This window comes from Monodon monoceros, unplaced genomic scaffold (assembly GCF_005190385.1).
Source record: "Monodon monoceros isolate NGI ecotype Baffin Bay Population unplaced genomic scaffold, NGI_Narwhal_1 Super_Scaffold_3, whole genome shotgun sequence".
Taxonomy (NCBI): Eukaryota; Metazoa; Chordata; class Mammalia; order Artiodactyla; family Monodontidae; genus Monodon; species Monodon monoceros.
The window spans coordinates 16,335,107-16,341,146 of record NW_021703780.1 but is presented as its reverse complement, the minus strand read 5'-3'; positions in this window follow the sequence as shown (position 1 = coordinate 16,341,146).

Genomic DNA, 6,040 nt, shown 5'->3' with positions numbered 1-6,040 from the left:
GCACGGCCCGCCGCGCAGCTGTATTTATAAGCCGCGCGCCCCGGGGGCGGGGCCAACGCGTTGGCCGTGTCGCCAGGCGAGGGAGCAGAGCTGGGCTGGGCTCGCGGGCGGGTGAGCGGAGGGAGGCGACAAAGGCTGGGGCTCCGGGAGATGCTGGGGGGCGGGAGCTGGGCAACCCGAGAGGAGGGGTGGGCGGGGTTTTGGAGTGGCCAGCCAATCAGGCGGACGGTGCCACCTCAGGGAATGGCGCTCGGGCCAATGGGAAGGGCACTCCATTCCGTCAACGCCGTGGGTGGGGGCTCTGAGAAAAGAGAGCTGGGTGGGAGTCGGGCCAAGCTGGTGAGTGCCTTAGGGAGGGGAAAAGAGAGGGAGAAGTTCCTGCGAAGAACTGCGGGAATGTGCGGCTGGAATTTGCTCTACCCCCGGCTTAGGCGGCTGAGGGAGCGCTGGGCCCTGCTCGAGGCTCTCCTGTCACTCCGAACAGCGCGGCACCCAGGGACCCTCCGCCACCCGTCACTCCATCCCTGGGATTCCAGCGCCTTAAGAAGGACGCTGTTCAAGAAGGCACGTTCGTTCTCCTCTCTATTTCCCCCCTCCATTGCTTTATTCGCCTTTTCACAATTGCCGAAACCATAATGATGGAATGGAATGCGGAGGCTTTCCGTTCCTGTTTCTAAAACGTTAAAGCTTAGGGGGAAAGAAAAAGAAAAAAGAAAAAGAAGGCCAAATGCAGATTTTTGGCGAAGGGACGTGTAAGTGAAACCAAAACGTCGTAGGGTTTTTCTTTTACCCATCTAGATGCAAAAGTGGGCTCGAGAAATGCAATTGCCTTCAGCATTAAATTAGGGCACGTAAATATTAAAAATGCATGGGCACGGAGTATTTAAAATTTCACCATGACATATAATATTAATCTGTTTTATGTAAAATTCATACCTGTAACTTAATGTAGGCCATTAATGCTCTGCTTCACGTACCCCGCTTTAAATAAGATACTGAGAATGTCCAGAATCTCCTCCTTTTGCAACGAAGCATTAAAATGCACACTTCCAGTCCCTGGAGTCCTGCTTGGGCCCCACCCTGCAGAAAAGTCTGCTAATTAAAGACGTTTCTGTGTTAGATTTCTAATGGGAAAGCTGTCTTTCAATGGCTCAAAACAAAATTGCACAATGAACTTTGATAGGGCCTTGTGTGTACTCTGCAAGAAAAACTTGAGCCCTTCAGATAAGAAATGAGCATAAAAACTCTGTCAGTGGGGACATGAATTTTGTGTGCCTTTACCCTGCAAACCTCCCACCTTTAGACAAGCTAGGAGATGAATTAACTCAAGAATTTTCTTACTTTATATACATGATATGGATTGATGCTTTCATTTTTATAGATAATTGAAAGAAAGAGATATGGACCTCATTTCTTCTTGTCTACCCTCTGTAAGGAAACCCTCCCTTCCTTCCCAGAACAGAAATACCTGAATCAGGCAGGAATTTTGTTTAACCACGTGGGTACTTTATGACTATTGCATTGCTATTTCCCCAGAGCACATTCCTTTTTCCTGATGAAGTGAGGAGTGACCTTTTAATGCTGGTTTCACAGGTAGATGCAACAACCCTCCTCTCCCCTAATTCTTATGCATTAAGGCCTCCGATAATTGTTGGGAAGCGAGTGACAGTCTCATTTACTCATGAGCATACCTAGATGGTCTACATACACACTTATCAAGAAACGCAGAATTAGAAAACCCAAAAGAAGGCTCTCTTCTAAATACAGGCATAGTTTTATATAGGCTTAAATTGATATAAATACACACAGAGTGAATATTGTCAATTTTGATAGAAACCTGGGCAAGGGAGCCCTGCTGGGTGTAAGCTATTCCCCTGGAGCCAATCACATCAGCATAGGTGATAATAATAAAAGGGTATATGTACAGATGTTTTGTTCCATTGATTTTTTTTTCCCCTCCTTCCTAGAGTTTAAAAACTGCTCCAAAATTTAAAACCTAAGATTATTTTCTGCTTGGCAAAATGTAAGTATGCTAATATGCCTAGGGCACACTCACACTTCAGAACTTTACATGTCCTAGGTTGCTTAAAATTTAAGTTTGAAATAGGTGACACAAAGGGACAGTCTTATCCATCTTTTTGGACTTGGTGAAACCTCAGAGAGCCATGCCCTGGGTGTGGCCAGTGCCAGATACCAAAGTTTCAAGTTTTTGGGGGGTTGCTCTGTGTGTGACTGGCTTAAAGTCAGAAAGACTGAGTGACTTTGGGACTCTGGGGGGTAAGTTAAAGGAATGTACTCTGGCCACATGATCAAGAACACCCAGGAAAAATGTGATCTCCAAATCCTGCCAGCAGAGGAGGTAGAATCAGTTATTGTATCCCTCTTTGTGAAGGTGGGAAGGCAGGAAGATATTAAAAAAAAAAAAAAATCAAAGTTCTACATAAAACACGATACAGTGGAAAGAAGGTATACATCCTGTGCTTTTTGGCCCAGGAAACGAGAGTCCTAGGAGCTACACAGCGTTATGTTTTTGATTTTTAGACACAGTCACTTACATGACGTCAAAGCTAAAGTCACGAAAGACTCCAGGCACTGATAGTTCAAAACAAGAGGTTACTCAGCACTTGCCAGCTTTTGGAAAAACCTTACAAGCGACATTATTTCTGCCGTGTAGAAAAAGAAATTCAGTTTCCCACGACTCCTCCTTTTACTTCAAACTGCTTCCCTCGCGCTTGTAAAAGTAAGGCAGACCAGCCAAAAGCCCTTTGCCATGAAAGTGCTAGACTCCCAAAATATACCTCAATGGGAAACGGGGGTGAAATATTCATAGGAGAATTGCTAGGGAGTCCTGGTGACCAGAGTCATGTGTACACCCCTCCTCCAGACAAAGGGGTCTGCAGCCCTTTCTGGGGTTGCTTTCTAGATGCTAATCAGACCCTCGCTGAACTGCAACACCCAGGCTCTTAGAATTCACAATCGCCCTGTGTTTACATGAAGCAAGGGTATCCAAGCATATTGTGCTATTCAGCCCAAATGCCTTTTTAGGACTTGATACTTCTTTCTCCATGGCCTGCAGTGAAACAGTGGGTGGGCTCAGGCACACAGATAAACATGAGCGTTCCCATGCCTTGGTCCCTCTCTGGATGTAAGTGGTCACTGCACAAGGCACATGCATTCTTTCCGGGCATAAGAAACCCCTAGGTACTCTGCTGCAGGAAAGTCCCTTGCTCCAAAAGAGTAAATTGGGCAATGAGGCAATTCAAACTCAAGGCTGCTTTATCTGGTACTAAGCATTACAGACTTACTTGTGCTACCCTTGGACTGCTGATACCAGTCCCGGAAACGCTGATGACCTCTTGGTTTGCCCGGTCTTGGAAAAGGCTTATAGGAAGAGGACTTTATATACTGAACATAGCTGGGCAGTTGTGGCCATCAAAAATGCCTACTACAGGAGTTTTGAAAGGTAGTCTGTTGAAATAAGATGTAGGTGATTTTTTTAAAAGCTCTCCTTGGGCTTCCCTGGTGGTGCAGTGGTTGAGAATCTGCCTGCCAAGGCAGGGGACACGGGTTCGAGCCCTGGTCTGGGAAGATCCCACATGCCGCGGAGCAACTAGGCCTGTGAGCCACAACTACTGAGCCTGTGCGTCTGGAGCCTGTGCTCCGCAACAAGAGAGGTAAGCGACAGTGAAAGGCCCGCGCACCGCGATGAAGAGTGGCCCCCGCTTGCCACAACTAGAGAAAGCCCTCGCATAGAAACGAAAACCCAACACAGCCAAAAAAAACAAAAAACAAAAAAAAACACCTCTCCTTAGACAGATTAAGGACAGAAAATGAGAAGACAGAGGTGTCATTTCTTTTTACCTTAAGAGACATCAAGAACATGGGCTCAAAATCAGCCTGGGCTCCAGTTTTGGCTCCTTGATTTACTAGTTTTGTATCATTAAGCTGGATTCTTAAATTCTTGTACCTTTATATATGAAATGAAGATAGAACTATGTACTTCATAAGGTATTTATAATATATATGCAAACTTATATAAAGTTTTTAGAGCAGTGTCTGGCATATAATGTGTGCAAAAAATGTTAACATTTATTATTATTTTTGGTAAATAGTTCTTCCCAGTTTGTGGCTTGTCTTTTCATTCACTCAATCTTTTGAGAGCAGAAGTTTTTAATTTTGATGATGTTCAGTTAATCAATTTTTTCTTTTAAGGATCATGCTTTTGGTATTGATCTATCTAAGAAATCTTTGCATAACCCAAGGTAACAAAGGTTTTCTCCTATGTTTTCTTCTAGAAGTTTTATAATTTTTAGGTAGGGTTGGTTTCACAGTCCTGCAACTTACTCACTCACACAGGGTCCTGCTCATAGAAGGGCCCCATGCTTGGTTTAATGCTCTGCTATTAGCATTTTGAAATTCTCAGTAATTTCTGAACAAGGGGACCTGCATTTTCATTTTGCTTTGGGCCCACGTGATATGTAGCCAGTGTTGGTTTTATGTTTAGGTCTATGATCTATTTTGAGGTTACTTTGGTATGTGGTTCAAGATATGGACTGAAGTTAATATTTTTGCATATGCATATCCAATTGTTCCATTGGACTGCCTTTGCACCTTTGTCAAAAGTTGGTTGTATATATGTATGGGTCTATTTCTGGCCTCTGAATTCTGTTCTGTTGGTCTATTTGTCTATTTTTACACTCTGACCACACTGTCTTGATTACACAGCTTTATAATGTCTTGAAATCAGGTAGTGCTGATTGGCGGGTCTTCCAGCTTTGTTCTTTCTCCAAGTTGTTTGGCTAATCTGGAGATGCTGCATTTCCGTATGAATGTTAGAATCAGTTTGTGAATTTCTTCAAAAAGGGACTTGTACCCAAAATATATAAAGAACGTCTACCCAGAATATATAAAGAACTCTTAAAACTCAATAATAAGAAAACAACCCAGTTAAAAAGTGGACACAAGACTTGATCGGACAATCCAGTTAAGTAAGATATGCAAATGACGAATGAGCACATGAAAAGATGCTCAGCGTCACTGATCATTTGGGTCGCGCTTCAAAACTACAATGAGATACCACTTACACACTTGTCAGAACTGCTAAAATTAAAAAGGCTGACCATACTAAATACGGGTGAAGATGTGGAACAACTGGAGCTCTCTACACTGCTGGTGGGAATGTAAACGGAGAAAAATCACTTTGGAAAACAGTTTAGCAGTTTATTAAAAAGTTAAACGTACACATATCATATGACCCATCCATTCCACTGCTAGGCATTTATCCAAGAGAGATAAAATCATATATCCAGGGGCCACGAAGGGACATGAGAATGATGGATGTGTTTATTATCTTGATTGTGGTAATGGTTTCACCGATATATAATACGTTGAAACTTATCAAGTTGTACATCATATCTATATCTATACCTATTGTATGCCAATTATATCTCCATAGAACTATTTAAAAGTATTAATTTTAAAAATTAACGTTAGGATCTCAGAAGAGTCCCTTCCATGAATCCACCAGGGTTTGTTTTCTATCTTCCATAACTGGGCATTTTATAGTCTCACTCTTTCTCTTTCTTTTAAACTCTGTATCAAATTGCTCTCAAGCAGGCATTTTAGGATTAACTGAATTCTGGTGAGATGCCCTCCAAAGCAGGCATGAGACATATACTGCTTCAATGTATCAGCTGTCATGGTTATGCATTAACATATTCAGTCACTTGCCAGAAGTGGATTCTGCTAAAACCACATCCACTCCTCCCTGTTTTGTATTGTTCTGATGTGACAGGGATTTGAGGTTCTGAGGAGGAGTCAGCCTGATTATTTGAAATACTTTTCCCTTTTGCAAAAACTAAAGCTATGTTCTGGACTCTCATCTCCATGCTTCACCCCGGTTGTGACCTCTTCTGTCTCAATTACCCCAAATTAGCAGCTGCCGTGGGACAAATGCACACTGAGTGGAGAAGATAAGCAGCCTCATCATTCTGTTTTCAGGATGGCCTAGGATTTTTTCCTCTTCACCATTTCCTTCCCA